Consider the following 26,013-nt stretch of genomic DNA (forward strand, 5'->3'; position numbering starts at 1 on the left):
CCATTCCTGACGCTTCCAGGGGTCCCGGACACAACCTGCAACCCGGGGACTTTGTCCTAATCCGCAACTTCCAGCGTGCCAAGAGTCTGGAACCCCGGTGGACGGGCCCCTGGCAAGTCCTACTCACCACTCAAACAGCTCTTCGAGTGGAGGGTAAACGCAATTGGATACATGCACACCACTGCAAGAAAATTGCATAGACTCTGACGACGACCGAAGACGTGGCCACCCAAGAAGAGCTCCTGAACAACGACCGACCATCCTTGAACTGTTATCCTGATACAGAGACACTCGAATTAGCAAAATATCCTGACCCCACTGTGCCATCCAGAGAAGGGTATAACCTGCGACGAAAGGAGGGAGTTTCGGCTAAGCAGACCATTGACTAAATCGTAATTCTCAGAGCGGCGGCCTAACACTACTAAGGCTATCAGGAGAGAAGCCAGACGAAGTTTGGGGTTCTGCCCGCTACCGAGCTCCCTTGAAGATGATGGAAGCGCCTGATAAGAAGATGATGGAAGCACCCGGCACGAAGATGATGGAAGCAACCGGACATCCGAAGACCCGCTACAGAAATCCAAAGACTGACAAAATCCACAGCTCAAAGACCATTGCACTTTTTATCGCCCTTCTCTTTTGCCTCCTCCTGATGACCACCCTCTGGATTGTGGAAGAGAGCGCACCAGCTCATGAGACATTCCTGACCACTGCACAGCCTACCACAATGAAAGAACATTATCTGATTTCTCTTTCACCCCAACTCCGAGAAAGACGTAAGGAGTTTTGGAACAACTCCTTTGTACAACTGCTGCACCAGCACAATCTTGCCACCAATGCCACCAACTGCTGGATCTGTGGGTTGCTACCCCACGCCACTGGACATTCTATACCCTTCATCCCTTCACCCTTCTCAATTCACGGCTCCTGCCTTGCTTGGCTGATCATCTTGCAAGAAAGCTATAGGGACAATGCCACCTCCAGCAGAACTATGACACATTTCTTTCATGAGGTCTGGCAGAACAAAACGAAGAAAACTGCTGCACACTTCTGTCCACAGACATCTAACGACTCTATCCACATGGACATCCCTGTCAAAGAACGAATTGAAATGCAGGTGTTCAACAATCCGACCAGACCCACCTTCTCCTACCTCCGGAAACGAACAGCTGCCACCCTGACTGTGGCCCTATCCGTCATCAATGTCACAGGCCTTATGTGCATCGAAGGGCTTGGGACACAGCTGGTAGGCCGCAGAGCTTGCTGCATCACCAGAACTTTGGACTCCACTGATCCGCCCTCTTTTGTCTCTTCTCCGAACATGTACCTTGTTTGTGGTACAAAGGCCTACACCTGGCTCCCCAAAGGCTGGGGGGCACCTGTTATATCTCCTTCATCCTTCCTCCGACCTATGTGGCTCCAGCGAATCACCACAGACAAAAACGAGCCAAGGACATGGAGCAAGCCGACTCCACCGGAGAACAGTTCCTCGATGCAATGAAGGGACTTGTTCCACTCTGGGGCCCGATGGCGAACAGCCGTGCCATCCGACATTTGACCCAGGCGGTCGAAACAACGATGAACATTACCGCTGGCATCCTTGCGAACAATACAGCCGAGCTTCAAGCGGTCCGCCTGGTGGCTCTCCAGAACTGCCTTGTTCTAGATGTGGTTCTAGCGGATCGTGGAGGAGCATGCCGCATCATTGGGTCCAGCTGCTGCACATATATACCGGACAATTCACCCTCAGTGTACAAAGCCATCGAACATCTCCACAGACTTTCCTCAGAAGTTCACCAGGAACAAGAAGAATGGTCGCTTGGTGGTTAATTCTGGAGTACTGTAAAGAACTGGGGGTGGAGGTTATTTACAATTATACTGATACCTGTTGTTGTGATATGTGGGTTCTGCTTAGGAATCCAATGCCTGCCGCCTCTGTGTTCACTATGTGCGAATTGTATCTGCCCTAAGACTCTGGACTTCGAAAAGCAACGCATGAGACCATTGTACGATGTTGAGGTTAGGAATTTGATGAAGATAGACATCGATTAGACAAGTTGGCTAGATATGTTGAAAAGGGACGACTGTTAAAATCTAGTTTGCAGCTTCAACATTATCGGCGCCATCTTGTCCCTTTTTAGGCCCATTCATGCGCGTAAGCTGCAGCCATTTTGAATGCCATGGCCTCTCTGCCCACTGCCGATAGCCAGCGTGTCTCTCTCTCACTCTCTCCTAACCACGCAGGCATCCCCCGCGCGCTGACAGACCCCTCTCTCACATGCTTGGGCCATAAACCCCTCTTCAGCGCAACCCTGCCTCGGAACCCCATCCTGTTCCCAGCTCAACACCTCCCTCCATCCCTTTCATGATCCTGTATCCCTTTGATAAAACCCCCCTTTCTTCTGTGCCCGATTGTCCTGCTCGTTCCCAGGCCGCCACCTGGCCCTGCGGATGCTGTTTATTGCCCCCATACAGTAGGAAGCTTCTCCCATCAAAGGATCCACAAACTGATCAAAGCCCCCACCCCACGAGATCCGATCGACCACATGCATTCCGGGAATCGGCGGAATGCCCAGCTGCACGACAATCGTCACCTGTTGTGACCGGGGTGGGGACTTCTACTGTAAATGTGTGAGGAAACAGGCTTGAAGCGGGGATTCCGAGGATGTCTTTCCGTACATCAAAGTATTTGCAAGAATGTGCCACATGCAATGAACTGTAATAAAGACCATAAACCTGTGTATAAGAGGCCAGGCCTCAGAGATGCGATTAGAGCACCTCGAGAAGATACCCTGTTGTCTGAGTTGACGTGTTTTGCTCCGTCGGAATAAACTCCTGTTTCCTGCCTTCCAGTCTCCAGCGCCTGCCTCTTTGTTTGAAAGATTCAAGTGGTATGAGAGGCGGTTAGCGCCGGGCAATACTTAAAAAGGTTAATCGCCCTACCTTTTTCCACATTACTGTGTGTGACACAGACTGCATGTCCCTGCCTCCTAGAGCACATTACTGTATGTGACACAGACTGCATGTCCCTGTCTCCTAGAGCACATTACTGTATGTGACACAGACTGCATGTCCCTGTCTCCTAGAGCACATTACTGTATGTGACATAGACTGCATGTCCCTGCCTCCTAGAGTACATTACTGTATGTGACACAGACTGCATGTCCCTGTCTCCTAGAGCACATTACTGTATGTGAGACAGACTGCATGTCCCTGCCTCCTAGAGCACATTACTGTATGTGACACAGACTGCATGTCCCTGTCTCCTAGAGCACATTACTGTATGTGACACAGACTGTATGTCCCTGTCTCCTAGGCTGCATTACAGTATGCTACATAGACTGCATGTGCCAGTCTTCTAGAATGCATTACTGTTTTTGACACAGACTGCCTCCTAGGCTGCATTACTGTTTCTACCTAAATCCCCTCTCCTTCATCTCTTGCACCACCCTTTTCCTTTAAAGCTATCTATTATCTCTACTTCTTTTTCTCCACCACCACAATCTTGCTCTGTCTAACATGTCTTTGTACCTCCCTCCGTATTTTATTGCATCCTCCATACCTCATCTTGAGTTACCTCTCTCGTGAGCTCACAAATCTCTTTAATTCTGTATCGACCTTTGCTCTCTTTCTCTAGATTTCACATTTATCTTTCCACACCTTATCTCTCTTTCTACTATTCACCCCCTTACCTCTTGCTCCGCTTTACCACTCTTAGTATTTGCCCCGTCTTTCTATATTTTTTCTCATTTTGCCGTTTTCTTTACCTCACTGCTTTCTCTGCCTTGCATATCTAAACAGGTCTCTCACTATCCTACCTCTTTCTGCCTCCATCTACCGCTAACTCATATCTATTTCAAACTTTTCTCTCTCTATACCTACCTCTCTCTACATTTCCTTTCCCCTATTTCTTAGTTATCTTTTCCCCTCACTGTAAATGCCTACTTATCCTTCTATATTTATTTCTCTACCTGTTTCATCTACCTTCACCTCTATCTTTCTTGCTTTGTCCCGCCCCTTTCTAACTTTACCTTATTTCTCTCCTACATGACCTAGCTCCTAGCATCACCTAGCTCTCTGCTTCATCTATATCTGTATCTGCCTTATCCTTTAGTTCTCCTCTCATATACTGTCCTTTGATATCCTGCCCTTTTCCTTTTCCCGACCCATCAGATGTCCTTACAGAGTCGGAGGTCCCTGAGGCCAGAGCAGTGTACACATAGAAATAGCAGTTGAGGGACAAAACTGCAGAAGAACGTTAAAGAGAAAACGATCTATTTCACCCAATAGATGGATGACCATTCTCAGAGAGTTGCTTTGATTTTCACTGCTGTAGTTGAGATGTCAATTGTTAACAGGGATTTACTTGTCGTGATGACTATTATGCTATTAAAGTGACATTGTAAGTGCATTTTCCCTATGTTTTTTTAACAATGCACACAAGTCTATTGCACATGCACTAAATCACCTTTGCCATGTTGGACACTGAAGTCTCTTTAAAATATTGGTCTCGCAAAACAAAAGAAATTCACAGAAAAACAAAGAGTGTTATCATTTTTGTCAAGCTTTCTTTTGGTACTATTTGGCTGTTCCTCGTTAAGCAGTTGGAGATTCCTGCAGCTTTTGTTTCTAAAAGTTTTATTTTTCATCATCATCATCATCATCAAAAACTTTATTTCGGTCAATTGACCATAAAAGTGCATGTGCATTACGATATCATTTCATTAAAGCATACCATGTGGGCACGTGCTCAAACCCCATAGCCTTGATTGATTGATTGATTGGGTTGAAATTGCCATCACATGGGTCAGCACCTCATAGAATAGACTTAGATGTATTCAAATATAAAACACAAATAAAACCAGGTATAAGTCATATTGCAGCCATTAAAACTACAGTTGACTAAGGCCAGTTAAAACAGTAAAATTGTCAGCATGAATCTGAGAGTTGGTGTTCAAAAGCGTTCATGGAAAATTAAAAGCACGGTACAGCAAATACAATATAAGTGTTTTATTTCAGTAGTTTTAATGCCTCTACGTAGCGCTGAGTTCCCAAGTTTCTGCATAACTGGATCAACCATTGATGCCTGGCCTTCCTATAGCCTGGACAAAAGAAAAGTACATGGTGTTCTGACTACTTTACATTACTGCAGGCCGGACAGCTCAGAGGGGTTGAACAAGCCCATTTATTTGTGCAGGCACGGAGCGGGTGTACCCTGTGCCTAAATTGTAAGTTATGTTATGTTATATGTTATATTGAGCTCATAAAGCACGCAGCTACTCAGAGTGTCCCGGCGCTAGCTCCTGAGAGAAAGAAATGTTCGTTTATCAGATTAAAAGAGCAAAGTCTTGAGTTTCTTTTTAAAAATCAATGGGTCTTGGGTGGTCCTCAGGGCTAAGGACAGCAAGTGCCAGGCCAAACCGGCCCGGCGCACAAAGGAGTTGCCACCAAGTCGCTCGCGCTTGAACTTCGGAATCTGCATCAGCCATTGGGCGGAAGACCGAAGCACTCGCCCTGGCACATAAAAGGCAAATCTCCTTTGTAGGTATAATGGGCCGGTGTCAAACAGGGCCCGGTGAGCAATAGTCAGCATTTTGAAATTCAGGCATGACTCAACTGGCAGCCAATGCAGGGCACGCCAGTGTGTCCGTACACTGGGAGAAAGCCCCATAAGGAGTCTGACCGCCGAGTTCTGCACGACCTGCAATTTTTTGACCAGGGACCCCGAACAGCCCACCAAGAGGGCATTGGCGTAGTCCAAACGGGACAAAATCAACGCACGGACCACAGTTTCTCTGGAGGTACTCGGCAAAAGGGGGAGAAACTTCCTCAGGCTCTTGAGTATGCCAAAACAAGTGCCGTACAATTTCTTCACATGCGTCACAAAGTGCAGGTTTTGGTCAAACCAGACGCCTAGATTTTTTACTGCGCCAGTTCTATCCGAGGGCCGAGGAGAACCTGTGGGCCAAAGCCTCTCTCTGAAATCTGAAGGAAAGGAGCCAAACAACAACACCTCCGACTTCCCTTCATTACATTTCAACTGAGCGTTGGATAGCCAGTGAAAAACAGAGGATAGGCAGTTTAGGGCCAATCTGACCGAGTCATCCTCCTTGGGCCAGGTGAACAGCAGCTGGATATCATCGGCGTAAGTCATCACCTTAGCCCCCAGTGATTCCGCAAGATACACAAGCGGAGTCACATAGATGGTAAAAGGGAGGGGGCTAAGTGATGAACCCTGTGGCACGACCGTTGACACCGGCAGAGGCGCAGAGGCACTCGGGGGGAGCCAAACTTGCTGCTGCCAGCCCTCAAGGAAGGAGCTAATCCAATTCCAAGCCTTGCCAACAATGCCAATAGCAGAGAGGCGATTGAGGAGCATGGTGTGAGGGACCGTGTCGAATGCCGCCAGGGGAGATCCAGCATAACCAACACTGCCCTACCGCCGGCATCCCGACACTCCCGAATTGCCTCTGCAACCTCCAGCAAGGCAGACTCCGTGCTGTGAGCAGCACGGAAGCTGACTGGGCCGGATGAAGCCCTTTAGACTCCTCAATGAACTTGGTGAGTTTGAAGGTGACGGCCTTCTCACAAACTTTCGCCAAACTTGGAGGTAGCGAAATAGGGCGATAGTTCTCAGGCACTTAGGGGTCCAAGGACGGCTTCTTAAGAACCGGAAGGATCAAGAATAGCTTCCTGGCTAGGGCTGGTTGAATTTCTTCCAATACAGACTCTAAGCTGTACTGATTTGTAATTCCCAGGAATAGTGTAGTGAGTGAGCTAGTTGTAGTACTTCCCTGTAAGTGTGCTCTCCCTATACCAAGCCAGTTCCTTCCTGGACATTGTGGGGCAGGCTGCCTCAGCATTATAACATAAGTTTGCTCTACCCCTGGCCAAAAGTGTGTCCCTGACATGAGCTAACCATGGTAGTTAACACGCACCATGGAGACTCAAAATCTCCCTCAGCTCTACCCTGAATTCAACCAATTCCGGGGTAGCCCACAGGCGATGCCAGAATGTGAAGGGTCTGAGAGCAATTGTAGGAAGGTGGCTACCTGACTATGGTCACCCCAGATTTTTTGCCTTGTGTTTAGCTGGTTTTCGACTTAGTTGGCCTGGTTCCCTGCAAATCAGGGCCCCAGGCTATCTGCTCTCTCTGTAAAATGGATTCCATGTACCCAGGTGCATAACTAGATTGGCTTGGGTCACCTTATCAGCCCCTGTACAGAGCACTATAGGTGCCCAGGGCATAGGTGCATCCAAGGCCTACCAGGGGCTGCAGCATATCTTTTGCCACCCCTGGCTGGCTATCTAACATTGACACAACTGGCTGATCACTCAGCTGGGTGGTGTAATCACCCCTTGCTTAGATATAGTATGCCTATATCTAAACCTATCTGGACACATATATACCTATCAGTCACTCCTATGGCAGGCCTTAACAATCCTGGAGGCAGAGTGCTTGGTTTTATGTGAGATAGTGCTCTAGCATGAGCTGAGCCTGTCTGCAGCTGTCGGGACCAATTCCCTAAGCTGTTCCGGGATAATGCCATACCATATACTCTTAAGTGCATTATAATCCTCGCGGTTATATGTTAACTTTGGTTTGGCTTTATCAAAACATGTCGTGTAAGGTGTCATACGATTTGGAATACTACCCCCTCGCCAGTCCTGGCGACGGGGGTAGCATTCCACCCCTCTAGAGGGAGACGACATGTTACTTTGCTAAAACGCGGTTGATTTTAAAAAGAGCCTCAGATCCACAAAATGGATGCTTCTGCCACAGACACAAGCCTGACCTCCTGCTGCCGACCGAAACTCAGCAGAGGAGGCCTGGACAAAGGGTTTCCTGTCACAGGGAGTGTCACACCACCCCAGACAGGAGATAGTGGATTGTAGCAGGGAGGTTTGAAAGAAACCAGACACTGCCTGGGGAGCAGAAGGCTGCCCCTTGCATAATCCGGCCAAACCGGTTCTGGGGCACACCAGCCCCAGTCCCAGCGCGGCCGTGATCAAAGGGAAAGGGGTGTATCCTGGGTCCCACCCATAGGAGGGGACCTAGCAGGTAATCCAGCCCCCTAGATTGGTATAAGAATGGGAGCAGTGCCAACGCACTCAGATTATCCTGACGAAACATTTGAAACAAAACTCTGGACCCTTCGACATCCTACTCAACGTAGAAGATTGAAGAATCTCCCTTGTGGTCAAGGAGGGACCACCCTGTGCAAACAGGCACCATCCAGCACCTCGACCCTTGCTTTGTTGCAGTTCCCCCCGGGACTCGAGCAACAGAGATCGACAAGATTAAGCTTGCCTGCCTTCCTACAGCTTGATACACAGTCCCTGCAGAGCTAAGACCCGTGGAGGTGACCGGAAGCGTGGGGCACGCCATCTTGAAAAGACCATGAGATGCTGACCGTGCAGCCCACGAGTGACCCTCGAAGCTGTACACTGGGGTCTGAGAAGCCCCAACCCTGAGCCACTCTTGCATCGGAGCTCACCCCTTTACACTTGACGAGTGCTGCGTGGGGCCCTTCTGCTTACTTTGGCTTGACGCATTGGCCCAGTCACTTACCAGCTGGCTTGTGGCCCCTGTGCTGATGAAAACCTAAAACCGACTGCGATTCTAGTTGCTCCAGACTTGCACCAGCTCCTCTGAAAAGGAGCCCCCGCTCTGACCCTCCTGGTCCGAGTGAGAAGCAATCCCCCGGTCCTGCGTGGATTGCTCTTGCCAAGTGTTGTTTGCTCCAATCTTGAAGCCGACTGCGCCGACGGTGGGAGCCTGCATGGGACAGATCGTGACCTGCTCCTGGATGTCACAGATGCCCCAGAACCCACGTGACAGAGGAGAGAAGCTCCTTGACAACCACCTGATTGCGCCCAACATTGCCTGGTTCCGTCCTGGTTCAACCCTGGTCACTGCTGAGTGACCCAGACTCTGTCCCCTCTGCTTTCAGGTACTTTTCTACTCTGATCCACCCTTGGATCCAACCGGACACTTCTCCTTCCCATCGCCTGCAGCATTTTCAGCTCCAAGCACCAAGAGCTTGCGCGTCAAACCCGACGCCACTTCGACCCTATGCACCCGCTTCCTGTGGGTGAGGTAACATTGCAACGCAGGTGTTCCCACACTGGCACACACCTCTAGGGTCTGTGTCTAAAGTTTGGTTCCTCTAGGTTCAGCGGAAGTGTCCTTAAACTCTATTTGTTTAACTTTTACGCACCATTGACTTTGCATTGGTGCAAGCCGCACTTTAAGTGCTGCACCCGAATCCCGCAGGCTTTTCCCGACTTCAGCATTGCTTGTCCCGACTGCTCCCAGCGATTCCCTAGGCCCTAGGCCTAACCACTGTTCGATTGGTATCTCTTATACCACTTTTTTAATATATGGTTTGAGTGGCCACCCGCCCTCATCCATAATTGTGCAACTTTGTATGTTATACTGTGCTTTTGATTTAACGCTTGTGCCCCTTTGCTCATAAAGAGTAGTGGGGATTAATTTAGAAATAAACACATATATTTTTATAATATATACTTGTGTGTGTCCTTTCATTTGATATTACAGGATTGTATGTGGTAAAACAGCTCGCTTAACACGACCTCTTGAGTTAAGCCTTTAAGGCTGCTTAGTCTATGCTACCCTTAAGATAGCTTGTCTAATAAGGTTGACTTACAACAAGACACCATAAGGGATTGTTTGGACTGATACAAGGTGGTTCCAGAATTGTAAACATCATATATCAGGCCAACTTCTCACGTTGGTGTGCAGCGGTGCGGATTTGAGCTTGCTGTTGTTTTACCATTGCAATCTTTTTATCAAATTGAAAGATCACATCAAGTACCTTAGGTACATATAAATCAAAAGCTTAGCAAATAAGTTCTACTAAACTTAGTAGTTGTAGATTAAAGGGATTAGCACACCCTGACTACAACTCACTAGCAAGGTACAGTAGGAAAACACTAAGTGTAGGTAAGTGCACCACTTGCACCTCACTAGCAGTCATGTCTGACACAGGAAGAGCTTCAGGCTCTGCCCCATGTGACAGTTGACCATACCAAGGCAACTTCCAGCTATGACAAACTTAGCCACAAAGACTTGAGTGCCTTGTGCATTGCAAGGTGGCTAAAAAGGGGCAGACACCCCACCATTCCTATCCTGATAGCCATCTTAGAAATGGATGACTTAAATAAGGAGAGTGTAGCTCCCTTAGCTTTAGGAGATGGAGTGAACTACCCTGAGAATGAGACAACTCCAGAAGATGAGGAGGAGGAAGAGGAGGATGGCTCGGAGGTAGATGAGCCTGAGAATCAGGATCAGCAGGGTAACCAGGTCCCAGTGGGGAGGCTTAGCCAAGCAAACTTGGACCTACTAGGGAATGGAGAGGGCCTGCACCTCCCCAGACCCTATAACATAGTTCCCACAGGCAACAGAAGGGTGAGATCTCCATCAGGGGACTCTCACATTTCTAGTGCCTCAAGAGGCTCTCAAAGGGGAATGACTTCCCCCGAGAGAAGAGAGCATAAGGCCAGGATGAGAGCTGTAGAACTCCAGATAGAGAGGGAAGAGTTAGCCCTGGCCCAAGCTAACTTGCTTTAGCAAGGGAACAGAAAATGTGTGGCTTAGATGCCACTGGTGGCAGCAATAATCCTAGAGAGAAAGACAGGTCCTATAATACTAGAAACCTGACAAAGATTGTGCCCCCTACACAGAAGGGGATGACATCCACAAGTGGATAACTGCTCTTGAGAGAGCCTGCATGGTACAGCAGGTTCCTGAGGAACAGTGGGCAGCAATCCTATGGTACTCCTTTTCAGAGAAAGGGAGAGATAAGCTCCTCACTGTCAGACATGAGGATGCTAAAAACTACAAAGTCCTGAAGAGTGCTCTAATAGATGGGTTTGGCTTAACCACTGAACAGTACAGGTTGAAGTTCAGAGACACCCGGAAGACACAGACTCAGGACTGGACTGATTTTGTAGATTGTGCAACTAAGGCTCTGGAGGGTTGGCTACATGGCTGCAAAGTACATGACTTCACAGGATTGTATAATTTGATTATGAGGGAGCAGATCCTAAGTAATTGTCAGAACCAGCTCTTACACCAGCACCTGGTGGACTCAGATCTGACCTCTCCCCAATAATTGGGAAAGAGGGCAGATAAATGGGTCAGAACCAGGATTAGGCCTAAGAATCAGGACAGTAACCAGAAGAAGGAGTCTACCAAGCCTCAAGAAAAGGGTGGGGATAAAAATAAAGAAAAGACTTCCCCAGTGCCCCAAAACTCCAAGAATGGGGGTGGGTCCCAAGACACTTCTTCAACCCAGAAAAAGCCTTATTGTCATGCCTGTCAACAGGTTGGGCATTACAAAACAGACAGCTGTTGTCCCAAGAATGGCAATAAAGAGAATATACCTCCAAAGCGAGCTCCAACACCTCATGTCACCGTCAGCAGTAATCCCCCAGGAAGTGGGAACACACACAGGAATCTGGGTGGCTTTACTTTTGGAGCCCAGGTGGACCCTAGCCTATCCAGGTCCACGTCGCCAAATGATCTTGTTTATGAGACTGGCATGGGGTTTGCCAACTTCTCTGATTGCCCAAATACCTTGAGCAAATATAGACAAGAACCCATCATCAATGGTTTGAAAGTTGAAGCATTTAGAGACACATGGCTAGCATCACCATGGTGGCTGACTGTATAGTCCCCTCTAAGCAACTTTTACCAGGTGCCACATACCAGGTGTAAATAACAAGGAGTCTAGAGGGAGAAGAAGAAAACTGGGCGCCCTCCACTCTTATAATAGCCAAATACAAAAAAAGCCCTAGTTTTCAAAGCAGTTAATATTTAGAGATCTGTAGACATCACTGGTTGTATAACAATTACAACACACCTCTCTTTTTGCAGAACATGAAAGTAGGGGATATCTCAGTCTACTGCCTTTGTTAAAATAGCCCACCTCTGATTAAACGTTTAACACCAACAAAGACAACCCACACTCACTAAAACTGACAGCAGAAAAAAGTGAGAAGGGCAAGATGGCACCTCACGGATGCACCACCAATGGGACCTCTGGTTGGTACTCACCAGGATGGTCCTATTATCATCATAGGTGCCATCAAGCCCAAACGGAAACGTGTCCTAAACCCACAGAAATGACAGTGAATGGTGCAGTGAACAAAAAATACATGTACAACACTTACAACATTTAACACTTAACATATACCCACTGCGCAACCAGGACACAAATTATTTTACTAATATTCCTTTTTGTTGCAAACAGTGCACAAAACATTCAATAAAAAGGAAGGTATGAATACTACCTATCGATTCACACCTTACTACCAGCCGACATGTTTCATTGCCATGGTCTTTATCAGGCAATTTCCTCAGGGCAAACCAAATTTTCAATGCCACTGCGAAGGACACTGGGCTGTAGTGAAACATAAACACATATAGAGGCGAGGTTATCTGCTGTCCCCCTGTTTAAATCACAATATATCGCAGTCAAATAGTGTTGCTGTGTATGATGCTAGTATTACCCTTCAAACAGCTATGCCTCTCATACCCGCCGAGAGGAATAAAAAACGGAATCCGGCTCCCATGGGTGAGCACGGTCCAATCTCCCCTCGTTTCTGTCTGGAACATACATTTGAACACAGGGGATCACTGTTAAATCTTAAAATCGTTACCAGAGTACCTGAAACTCGAAGTGTATTCTCAAACTGACAACGAGCCCCCTCAAGGGAAAGTTACCGATGGAGAGTACGTATTCGGCGTCTTCTCAGCCCTCGAACACCGATACACATCAGCTGTGCTCCTTTCAAGCTGACGGGACGTATTTTGAGCCTTCTGATTGGACGAGACTCGTCATGGGTATCGGCTGTCAAGACGTTTTTAGAGCCTTCTGATTGGATAGGACTCATCATGGGGTATCGGCGGCCATATTGAAACGGTCACCAACCCAAGTATCATATACAAAAAAACGACTTAGTGAGTGCAACACTGCCATCGGAATAGACATACTTTTACTTGGGTGGTCCTGGAGAGAGTGACGGGAGAAGCTCAAACAATAGAAAGGCGTCTGATCACAAAAGAAGCAAGATGGATTTTTTCAGAAAAAAGCGAACAGAATGGTCTCAATGAACTTTTAGAGTGGAATAAATTGCGCTGAGATGTTCTTTTGTGTAGGTAACTACTGATCGGGGCACATTGCCTATACCTGTATCAAAAGAGTATATCATGTGTATGTACAACATGTACCTTACATTTGGAAATCTAGACTAATAGAGACATTGACAGATGCAAGTTAACCTGACTGGGCGTGAATAATGACTGGACCATGTACACCCATAATCCACGTTTTACCTGAGGTATGGATGGACAATATAGAGGAAGCCACTAGAATTTGCTATTCGCTATGATATAACTTTGATATAGCAAAAATCCCAAGAATAGTGAGAGGCAGTGCACATTATTTGCGCAGGGTAGATACCATGGACCCACAAACTCTACACTCTATACATGAAACCTTGAGATGCTAAGAGGGATAGGGGCTCATGTCAGTAGTATGAACAGAATAAAAGTATTTTGTATTTCCTGACTGCCTTGTTCGGGATATAATAAAGTTACATCCAATGCTCGAGGCATTTGTAATAATAAACATCCCTAAGCTGATGTGCGAGCTATTGCATACAGATAATTTTGATCCCTAAAAGCTTGCCGTGATTTTGGACAACAATTAAAAATAAAAATAAATAATAAAATATTGTTTTGGGAAAATGCGGTAAATATTGATAACAGATTGTCAGCACTATGTGGATATCATTACCGCGATATTGGGGCTTCACTAAGTCGTTTTTTGTATATGATACTTGGGTTGGTGACCGTTTCAATATGGCCGCCGATACCCCATGATGAGTCCTATCCAATCAGAAGGCTCTAAAAACGTCTTGACAGCCGATACCCATGACGAGTCTCGTCCAATCAGAAGGCTCAAAATACGTCCCATCAGCTTGAAAGGAGCACAGCTGATGTGTATCGGTGTTCGAGGGCTGAGAAGACGCCGAATACGTACTCTCCATCGGTAACTTTCCCTTGAGGGGGCTCGTTGTCAGTTTGAGAATACACTTCGAGTTTCAGGTACTCTGGTAACGATTTTAAGATTTAACAGTGATCCCCTGTGTTCAAATTTATGTTCCAGACAGAAACGAGGGGAGATTGGACCGTGCTCACCCATGGGAGCCGGATTCCGTTTTTTATTCCTCTCGGCGGGTATGAGAGGCATAGCTGTTTGAAGGGTAATACTAGCATCATACACAGCAACACTATTTGACTGCGATATATTGTGATTTAAACAGGGGGACAGCAGATAACCTCGCCTCTATATGTGTTTATGTTTTACTACAGCTCAGTGTCCTTCGCAGTGGCATTGAAAATTTGGTTTGCCCTGAGGAAATTGCCTGATAAAGACCATGGCAATGAAACATGTCGGCTGGTAGTAAGGTGTGAATCGATAGGTAGTATTCACACCTTCCTTTTTATTGAATGTTTTGTGCACTGTTTGCAACAAAAAGGAATATTAGTAAAATAATTTGTGTCCTGGTTGCGCAGTGGGTATATGTTAAGTGTTAAATGTTGAAAGTGTTGTACATATATTTTTTGTTCACTGCACCATTCACTGTCATTTCTGTGAGTTTAGGACACGTTTCCGTTTGGGCTTGATGGCACCTATGATGATTATAGGACCATCCTGGTGAGTATCAACCAGAGGTCCCATTGGTGGTGCGTCCGTGAGGTGCCATCTTGCCCTTCTCACTTTTTTCTGCTGTCAGTTTTAGTGAGTGTGGGTTGTCTTTGTTGGTGTTAAACGTTTAATCAGAGGTGGGCTATTTTAACAAAGGCAGTAGACTGAGATATCCCCTACTTTCATGTTCTGCAAAAAGAGAGGTGTGTTGTAATTGTTATACAACCAGTGATGTCTACAGATCTCTAAATATTAACTGCTTTGAAAACTAGGGCTTTTTTTGTATTTGGCCACATACCAGGTAACAAACATTGATGGAATCCAGACAAATCATCCCATGGCAGTAGTAATGTTAAAATCTAGTTTGCAGCGTCAACATTATCGGCGCCATCTTGTCCCTTTTTAGGCCCATTTGTGCGCGTAAGCGGCAGCCATCTTGAATGCCATGGCCTCTCTGCCCACCGCTGATAGCCAGCACGTCTCTCTCTCTCTCCTGGCCTCGCAGGCATCCCCCGCGCGCTGACAGCCCCGCTCTCACATGCTTGGGCCATAAACCCCTCTTCAGCGCAACCCTGCGTCGGAACCCCATCCTGCTCCCAGCTCAACACCTCCCTCCATTCCTTTCATGATCCTATATCCTTTGATAAAACCCCCTTTCCTCTGTGCCCGATTGTCCTGCTCGTTCCCAGGCCGCCACCTGGCCCTGCGGATGCTGTTTATTGCCCCCATACAGTAGGAAGCTTCTCCCATCAAAGGATCCACAAACTGATCAAATCCCCCACCCCATGAGATCCAATCGACCACATGCATTCCGGGAATCGGCGGAATGCCCAGCTGCGCGACAATCGTCACCTGTTTTGACCGGGGTGGGGACTTCTACTGTAAATGTGTGTGGAACGGGCTTGAAGCGGGGATTCCGAGGATGTCTTTCCGTACTTCAAAGTGTTTGAAAGAATGTGCCACATGCAATAAACTGTAATAAAGACCATAAACCTGTGTATAAGAGGCCAGGCCTCAGAGATGCGGTTAGAGCACCTCGAGAAGATACCTTGTTGTCTGAGTTGACGTGTTCTGCTCCGTCGGAATAAACTTCTGTTTCCTGCCTTCCAGTCTCCAGCGCCTGCCTCTTTATTTGATAGCTTCGAGTGGTATAAGAGGCGGTTAGTGCCGGGCAATACTGAAAAAGGTTCTTGATCAACATCGGCCCTACCTTTTTCCACAATTGGCGTCCCAAACGTGGGGCCCATCAGTGACTCGTGGATCCAGTGGGAGAGGTCCTGACGACAGAGTGAACGACTGCAACAATCGGGAGAGCTCCTGTCCGATAGACCCTCGTCTTACAGCCGATCATCCGAACTTCACTGGTTCCGAACAGACCTCTCTCGAGTGATCTACGGTCCTGACTGGGAACCATCAGGAGTGCCGCGACAGTCACGAAGAATAGAGGACGATCGGGCGCTGGATTCGGAAGACAAGAAACTGTCCATGCGGTCCGGGTAAGGTCGTGTAACACGACAAATTTCGAAATGATTGTTTGATTGTTTGGAAAATACTAGTATTACTCTTCGAATTGTTGGTTCTTTTTGGAGATTCGCTGTCTGCAAACGGAGAAGAATAGATTCTCTCTTCCTTTGCAGGTAGTGAAGGGTAGGTAACGCAGACTTTTGTCCCCGTTGTAACCCGTCGTGCCTATCTTTCTCCCCCACTGATTGATTGTTTGCCCGAACATTGTTGTTCGCGGATTGTTCTCTGGAGATTCTCTGTCTGCAAACGGAGAAGAACAGGTTCTCTCTTTGCAGGTAGTAAAGAGTAGGTAACGCAGACTTTTGTCCCCGTTGTAACCCGTCGTGCCTATTTATTCTCTCCACTGATTGTTTGATTGACCGAACATTGACTGTTCGATATTGGTTCTTTTGAGGTATTCTCTGCTTGCAAATAACGAAGAATAGAAATATTCTGTCTAGTCTTTCCAAGCAGTGATAAGATAGGTAGTGCAGACTTTTGTCCCCGTTGTAATCCGTCATGCCTATCTTCTACCCACTGATTGGTAGTTGGTTCAGCCCGGACCGCTTATTAGAGATGAACCATCCGGCTCCACTGGAAGGCACCCCTAATAAGGACATGTTCATGAAGCATGGATTGATCGCCATAGCCTATAGCAAATTATGGCATAAATATACGAAAAAGGATCAGAAAAGTCAGTGGCAACTGATAGGATCCTTCGATGAAGATAAAATAAGCGCGCTAGAAACAGCCCTTGGTGACAATAAGACAACGCCCACTATGCTTGATAGTTTCGGCATGTGGCGCAAAGAAACAGAACAACGTAAAAAGAGAAACGAAATTAGATTCGAGAAAGAGCTACAAAAGGCAGCTCACCTAGCTGCTAGGAAATTAGAAGAAGAGATTAAGGAGAGAGAGGAAACCAAACGGAAACAAGAACCTGAAACATCGAGTCAGTGTCCGGTTAGAACACCCTCTACGCTCTACCCTGAATTACCCTCTAAACAGCGAGCCAACGATGATCTTTTGTTAGGTCCTCCGATCATCTACATGCCCCCTCCATATGCCCCTTCCCAACCTTTAGCACAGCACCCGTTGCCCCCAAGCACCAGCGAGAGTAGTACCAGAGTTTCGGTCCCCATAGCCTCCGCGCCGGCCAAACCTCTTGTACTAGATACAGCACAAGCGACAATGTTAGATGACCCTGAGGCCCGAAAGACAGACTCCACAAGAACGAACAGGTTGAGCAAAGATGAGCGAGCAGGGATTGACAAGATAGTAAGGACACTGGTAGAAAGAAAGGAGAGTGAGGAGCACATCACGAATATGTTCAACTCATATGCTGGGAGCCACAGACGGCACTTTGTCGTACGATTATGTTACCATGCCCTAAATGCTTATGAGGACCGATATCGAGACAAAGGTCCCGAGAGCCTAACGACTCTGTATAGAAAGGTCGATATCGGGGATGAGGGCGAGTGTGACGTGACGGACCTCCTTGTGCGTACGCTTGAGGTTTTCCGCCACCTCACTGAACAAGAGTCGGAAGCTAAACCTACGACACCAGTAGCGACCGAACCATGAATAGAACAAGCTAGCACCATGATGCCGATAAGAGAGGCTGCCCCCTATTGGGTTTCCCCACGAGGTCAGGGAACACACAATGACGTCAACCACCAAGATGCAAGAGGGAGGGTAGTGTATAACTGGGTATACCAGCCATGGGATCGGCAAGATATTCTGACGTTCCGGAAATCTCTGCCCGATTTATGTAAAAACCCCACTGCCTTCTACACTGAATTAGGTACCGCCTTAGGTTCGACAATTATGACCCTGGCTGACATTGATTTGTTTTTCGGGTTATGTCTGCAAGCTGATGTGTGGAAGCAAATCCAGAAAGTCGACCACCTTGAGCTGTTTGGACATACCTGGTCACAACTCGATGGCATAGATAGACAACGAGAACCTGGACAGAAGCCTTTGAAATCCATTTTAGAACTCCCAGACAAAATTGTGCAGAAACTAAAAACTCTGATCCCAGAAAAGAAAGTGGACTGGTCGATAGTAACGGCCCGTCGTCAGAAACCCCAGGAAGACGTATTGGAATACTTCTCCCGGTTTGAAACGGTGTTCTCCGATTATAGCGGCCAGGACATGACCACTGCAACCGGACACCATCTGTTTGTCCAGAACTACATAAAAGGTCTGTCGCAGGAGGTCTCTCAGAAACTGCAGGCCAGCGAGAGTAGTTGGGCAGCCTCCAAACCTGCGGCTATCCTCCAGATGGCCCAATACTATGAGCATCAGAAAAATGAAAACGATAGAGCGACAGAGAAAAAGAAGAAAGACTTGAAGGAGAGGGTGATGATTGCGCAGTTGCAAGGGGTGACTATAGGACGAGAGCAGTACAAAAGGGAATTACCAGACAAATGCCCCTAGGAACGCACCCCCTAAAGACCGTACTCCAGCACCCCATGTTGGACGTAAAGACATTGGCGAGGACCAGTGTGCATTCTGCAAGGGATTCGGCCATTGGAAATCCCAGTGTCCGGTTCTGTTGGAGATAAACAGGAATAGGGACCCCCAAAGACGTAGCGGGTGGACCGTGAAATAGAGGACACCAACGAGGGTCCACGAATGATACGAATAACGACAGATCAAGCAGACCGAATACATTTGACCGTCCCCGACAGAACCAGTACCAGCAGTCTGACTGCGACGATGCCCGCGACTTCGCATAGGACTGCCTAGGGCAAGGGAGGGATCTAGTCGAGCTCTATGTTGACCAGCAAGGTCCTTATGTCACCGCTAAAGTCCTAGGTACGAAGTCTCCATTTCTGGTAGACACTGGCGCGACACGTAGTGCGTTATCTAAACGACTGATTCAAAGGGCACCCTTGTAACATCGATAGGTTTCGATGGAATGCCCTCCACTAACCCTTTGTCCACACCAATCTCCTTTGACCTAGAGAACAACACCACTGACACAACGTTTTTGCTTTCCTCCAATACCCCTGACGCCATTATGGGACTTGACTTGCTGAAACATTTCCGAGCTACTGTTAGATGTTCACAAGATGGAGTTCGAGTCTTTCTGTACGACAACCCAGCTCTGCTCAGACATTGTCCTTCCCGACACATGTTTTCCATCACTGACACTGACTCGTCCCTACTTGACACTCTGCCTCCGTATCTGTGGGCCAAGACTGATTCGGACATAGGACGCATGATGATTGACCCAGTGCACATAACTGTTCGACAGGACGCAATACTCCCGAAACTTCCACAATATCGGATATCGCCCGAGGGCGAGAAGGCATTGGTGAAGATTATTCAGTCCCTGATAGACGCAGGAGTGGTAGAGGAAGTAGTTAGCAATGTTTGCAACAGCCCTATCCTACCCATCATAAAGAAACAAGGAGAGGGAGATGAGAAAGCGTACCGCTTCATCATCGACCTTCGAGAGGTCAACAAAGTAGTTGTACCTCAGTACCCCGTGGTCTCGGACATCACCACTATTCTGACTTTGATTCCTTCTACTGCCACCACCTTCACTGTCATTGACCTCAAAAATGCTTTCTTCTCTATCCCCATTGATCCAGACAGCCGATACCTCTTTGGCTTCACCTTAAAAGCCCGCTCATATAGATTCTGTCGAGCACCCCAAGGCTACACAGAAAGCCCCAGCATCTACAGTCAGGCCCTCAAGAGACAACTGGACGAAGTCCAGTTACCCGATGGAGTGGTGTTGATACAATACGTCGATGACATCCTTTTGGCGGCCGATACCACTCCACTTGCAGTCACAGCCACCATCCAACTGCTGCACTTCCTTGCGGAAAATGGCCACAAGGTCTCCAAAAAGAAGCTGCAATTCTGCCAACCCCAGGTCACTTACTTAATCCACCTCTTGTCCAAAGACGGAAGGAAACTTACTCCCGATCGAATCCAAACCATTCTAGAGACCCCTGTCCCTAAGACTCAAAAGCAAGTCCGCTCCCTACTAGGCCTCACTTCCTTCTGCCGACAGTGGTTACCGAATTTCAGCCTCATTGTGAAACCGCTGCTTTCTCTTCTAGCTAAAGATGTCCCCTTCCCACTCCCTTGGACCCCTGAATGCCAATCCTCCTTCATAGAACTACGAGATGCCCTTTGTTCAGCCCCTGTCCTAGGAACCCCCGATTACACAAAGCCCTTCTCCCTCTACACTCACGAAAGGGAGGGATGTGCTTTGTCTGTCTTGACCCAGTCCATTGGCCCAAAGCAACGACCATGTGCTTACTTCTCTGCCACTCTTGACCCAGTAGCCAGAGCCTTGCCTGCCTGTCTTCGAGCTGTAGCTGCCGCTGCTATCTCTATCCGACAGAGTGAGGGGATCGTGCTCTCGAATTCCTTCACGGTGTTAGTACCCCATGCGGTTGACACCCTCCTGAACCAGACTAAGAAGCAACACCTGACGAGTGCACGACTGACTGGATACGAATTGACCCTGCTTGTAACCCACATCACCCTGAAAAGATGCACCACACTGAACCCGGCAACTTTGTTGCCCCTACCAGAGAACGATCCCAATGTGTCCTCTGTACATGACTGTGTGACCCTCACGGACAAACAGACCAGGAGTAGGGTTGACCTCAGAGACACGGCTTTTCCTGACCCTGACAGAGAGCTGTGGGTGGACGGCTCTTGCATCAAACTCCCCGATGGCACCACCTCAGCTGCTTATGCAGTCACCACAGCCCGAACTGTAGTAGAGACAGCCCGCATCACACAAAGATCTGCACAGGCAGCAGAACTAATTGCCCTCACACGAGCATGTATCCTGGCAGCAGGAACCACAGCAAACATTTACACCGACAGCCAGTATGCCTTCGGGGTGGTTCACCATTTTGGGCTCCTTTGGAAGGAGAGGGGATTCTTGACCTCGCATGGCACCCCCATCTTGCACGGAGATCTAGTTTCCGCCCTAACTGAAGCAGTCCTTCTTCCCAAGCAACTTGCAGTAATAAAATGCCAAGCACTCAAAAAGGTGACAGACATCATTGGACAAGGGAATGCACTAGCCGACATGACTGCCCGAACCACAGCTGAGAATAGGACGACAACACGCATGTACGTGACCAGGTCACAAGCCGAGAAATGGACAGACGCTAGGGAAACTATTAGGGACAACCAAATGGCCAGCTAACAACACGAATTGACTGAATGGGCACGGGTGGGACTGAAAGACGATGAAGGCTGCTGGCGAACAAAAGACACGAACAAATGGTTGCTGCCTGACTCATACCTGATTCCCATACTGACTATGGCACACTCCCCTGCACACATAGGATCAGCCCCTATGATCGAACTTGTCTCCAGAGTTTGGCACAACGACAAAATCACAGACTCCGCCAAACGTCTGGTCCAACAATGCTTGATATGTTTGCAACATAACCCTGGGAAAGGAACTGTAGTACCCCGGGGAGGGTTTGGGGTTCCCAATCACCCGTTTGAAGTCCTGCAGATGGACTACATCCAGCAAGAAAGGTGCCAAGGCCTGAAGTACGTACTTGTTGTGGTGTGCGCATTTAGCAAGTGGGTGGAAGCCTATCCAACCCGCGACAATACTGCTATGGCCACTGCAGAGGTACTACTAAAGGAATTCTTCCCTCGTTACGGCCTTTGTCGAATTTTATGGAGCGACAATGGCCCCCACTTCGTAGCGGAAGTTATCCAACTCATCTTGAAGGGGTTGAGTGTAAAACAGAAGTTCCACGCAATCTTCCACCCCCAATCTGCTGGACTAGTTGAACGACACAATGCCACTCTGAAACTAAAACTGGCTAAGATAGTGGCTACCACAGGACTGAAATGGGCAGACGTTCTCCCACTGGCATTGCTATCGATGCGTTCCACCCCCACCAAACACCACTTGACACCTTACGAGGTCGTTTTCGGCCGACCCATGAGCGTTGGTCTGCACCAAAACCGACTTCCATTCATGACGTCCCGGACGTCCTAATGTCCGATTACTTGTATAAATTGACTGAGACACTGTCTGTTATCCACCAACAGGTGCTTCATGCCATTCCTGACGCTTCCAGGGGTCCCGGACACAACATGCAACCTGATCCGCAACTTCCAGCGTGCGAAGAGTCTGGAACCCCGGTGGACGGGCCCCTGGCAAGTCCTACTCACCACCCGAACAGCTCTTCGAGTGGAAGGAAAGCACAATTGGGTGCATGCACACCATTGCAAGAAGATCTCCTCGACCCTGACGACGTCCGAAGACGTGGCCACCCAGGAAGAGCTCCTGAACAAAAGCGACCATCACTGAACTGCTATCCTGATACAGAGACACTTGAAGTAGCAACATTTCCCGATCCTACTGTGCCGTCCAGAGAAGGGTATAACCTGCGACGAAAGGAGGGAGTTTCGGCTAAGCAGACCATTGACTAAGTCGTAATTCTCAGAGCGGCGGCCTAACACTACTAAGGCTGTCAGGAGAGAAGCCAGTCGAAGTTTGTGGTTCTGCCCGCTACCTTGCTCCCTTGAAGATGATGGAAGCACCCGATAAGAAGATGATGGAAGCACCCGGCACGAAGATGATGGAAGCAACCGGATATCCGAAGATCCGCTACAGAAATCCAAAGACTGACAAAATCCACAGTTCAAAGACTATTGCACTTTTTATCGCCCTCCTCTTTTGCCTCCTCCTCATGACCACCCTCTGGATTGTGGAAGAAAGCGCACCAGCTCATGAGACATTCCTGACCACTGCGCAGCCTACCACCATGAAGGAACATTATCTGATTTCTCTTTCACCCCAACTCCGAGAAAGACGTAAGGAGTTTTGGAACAACTCCTTCATGCAACTGCTGCACCAGCACAATCTTGCTACCAATGCCACCAACTGCTGGATCTGCGGGTTGCTACCCCACGCCACTGGACATTCAATACCCTTCATCCCTTTACCCTTCTCAATTCACGGCTCCTGCCTTGCTTGGCTGATCCTCTTGCAAGAAAGCTATAGGGATAATGCTACTTCCAGCAAAACTATGACACATTTCTTTCATGAGGTCTGGCAGAACAAAACGAAGAAAACTGCTACACACTTCTGCCCACAGACCTCCAACGACTCTATCCACATGGACATCCCTGTCAAAGAACGAATTGAAATGCAGGTGTTTAACAATCCGACCAGACCCACCTTCTCCTACCTCCAGAAACGAACAGCTGCCACCCTGACTGTGGCCCTATCCATCATCAACGTCACAGGCCTTATGTGCATTGAAGGGCTTGGGACACAGCTGGTAGGCCGCAGCGCTTGCCACATCACCAGAACTTTGGACTCCACCGATCCACCCTCTTTTGTCTCCTCTCCGAACATGTACTTTGTTTGTGGTACAAAGGCCTATACCTGGCTCCCCAAAGGCTGGGGGGGCACCTGTTTTATCTCCTTCATCCTTCCTCCGATCTATGTGGCTCCAGCGAATCACCACAGACAAAAACGAGCCAAGGACATTGAGCAAGCCGACTCCACCGGAGCACAGTTCCTCGATGCAATGAAGGGACTTGTTCCACTCTGGGGCCCGATGGCGAACAGCCGTGCCATCCGACATTTGACCCAGGCAGTCGAGACAACAATGAACATTACAGCTGGCATCCTTGCGAACAATACAGCCGAGCTTCAAGCGGTCCGCCTGGTGGCTCTCCAGAACCGCCTTGTTCTAGATGTGGTTCTAGCGGATCGTGGAGGAGCATGCCGCATCATTGGGTCCAGCTGCTGCACATATATACCGGACAATTCACCCTCAGTGTACAAAGCCATCGAACATCTCCACAGACTTTCCTCAGAAGTTCACCAGGAGCAAGAAGAATGGTCGCTTGGTGGATGGTTCTTGAGTACTGTTAAGAACTGAGGGTGGAGATTGTTTACGATTATCCTGATTCCTGCTGTTGTAATATGTGGGTTCTGCTTAGGAATCCAATGCCTGCCGCTTCTGTGTTCACTATGTGCGAATTGTATCTGCCCTAAGACTGTGGACTTCGAAAGGGAACGCATGAGAGCATTGTACGATGTTGAGGTTAGGAATTTGATGAAGATAGACATCGATTAGACAAGTTGGCTAGATATGTTGAAAAGGGAGGACTGTTAAAATCTAGTTTGCAGCGTCAACATTATTGGCGCCATCTTGTCCCTTTTTAGGCCCATTCGTGCGCGTAAGCGGCAGCCATCTTGAATGCCATGGCCTCTCTGCCCACCGCCAATAGCCAGCGCGTCTCTCTCTCTGTCTCCTGGCCTCGCAGGCATCCCCCGCGCGCTGACAGCCCCCGCTCTCACATGCTTGGGCCATAAACCCCTCTTCAGCGCAACCCTGCCTCGGAACCCCATCCTGCTCCCAGCTCGACACCTCCCTCCATTCCTTTCATGATCCCGTATCCTTTGATAAAACCCCCTTTCCTCTGTGCCCGATTGTCCTGCTTGTTCCCAGGCCGCCACCTGGCCCTGCGGATGCTGTTTATTGCCCCCATACAGTAGGAAGCTTCTCCCATCAAAGGATCCACAAACTGATCAAAGCCCCCACTCCATGAGATCCGATCGACCACATGCATTCCGGGAATCGGCGGAATGCCCAGCTGCGCGACAATCGTCACCTGTTGTGACCGGGGTGGGGACTTCTACTGTAAATGTGTGTGGGAACGGGCTTGAAGCGGGGATTCCGAGGATGTCTTTCCGTACTTCAAAGTGTTTGCAAGAATGTGCCACATGCAATAAACTGTAATAAAGACCATAAACCTGTGTATGAGAGGCCAGGCCTCAGAGATGCGGTTAGAGCACCTCGAGAAGATACCTTGTTGTCTGAGTTGAGGTGTTCTGCTCCGTCGGAATAAACTTCTGTTTCCTGCCTTCCAGTCTCCAGCGCCTGCCTCTTTGTTTGATAGCTTCGAGTGGTATAAGAGGCGGTTAGCACCGGGCAATAGTGAAAAAGGTTCTTGATCAACATCGGCCCTACCTTTTTCCACAGTAAGTCTCAGCTGGGGAGGTGTCACTGGCCCAAAGAGAGTGGCAGTGTCACCAAACTTGCCTGTAGACTGCCTACTTGGTAATGATTTAGAAATCTCAGCCTGGGCTGAGGTTGAACAGGAAATCCATTCTAGAATGGTAAACTCCAATGGAAAGGTTAGTGGGGCTGTAATAGCTACAGCCCCAACCCAAGATGTCCTTCCTGAAAAGGTTGGTAGGGCTGAGCAACTCTCTGCCCCATCTTTAACAGAAGCTCTTCCAAAACAGAATAGCAAAGCTGTTATGATAAGAGCAGAAACCCAAACTGAGTCTCCTCCTGAAAAGGTTGGTGGGGCTGTGATGGCCACAGCCCAAACTCAAACTGATATGTGTGTTGTGAAGCCTGAAATGATGGATCACTCCACCCAAACTGAGAGCATGGAGGAGGAAGAGAAATCTCCCCCTCACCAGAAATTAGGACAGGATCAGCCTCCTCAAGGAACTGATGTTACCCCTGATAAAGGAACTGCCCCAGAGGTTGTTAGGCCTGGCCTGACAGAGCCTCTGATGGCAGTGGACCCTTCTCAGGTGGGATCCAGTCTGGAGCAGGTAACCTGCACCTCTCTACCTTGCCTTAGTCAGCCCAGGGCTGCAGAGGACAAGAAGGACAGTGAGACCCCCCAGGGCCCCTGTCAAATAAAGCACCCCCATCAACAGATTAAGGGCACCAAAACTAGTAGCCCTAGTAAGGTGAAAACTTTAAAAAACTCCTGAGGTAGCCCC

General features: G+C 48.4%; 1 long non-coding RNA gene across 1 annotated transcript; it reads right to left on the bottom strand.

Annotated features, from left to right (window-relative positions):
- Positions 1-12,314: 12,314 nt before the first annotated feature.
- On the bottom strand, positions 12,315-12,820 carry LOC147718403 (uncharacterized). The gene is made up of 3 exons (XR_015309974.1): positions 12,749-12,820; positions 12,535-12,631; positions 12,315-12,425 (listed from the first exon to the last, which is right to left on the bottom strand). It is a non-coding gene; the product is annotated as an uncharacterized LOC147718403 (long non-coding RNA).
- Positions 12,821-26,013: the final 13,193 nt, after the last annotated feature.

The sequence above is a fragment of the Lissotriton vulgaris genome, chromosome 4_1, assembly GCF_964263255.1.
Source record: "Lissotriton vulgaris chromosome 4_1, aLisVul1.2, whole genome shotgun sequence".
NCBI classification, from domain to species: domain Eukaryota; kingdom Metazoa; phylum Chordata; class Amphibia; order Caudata; family Salamandridae; genus Lissotriton; species Lissotriton vulgaris.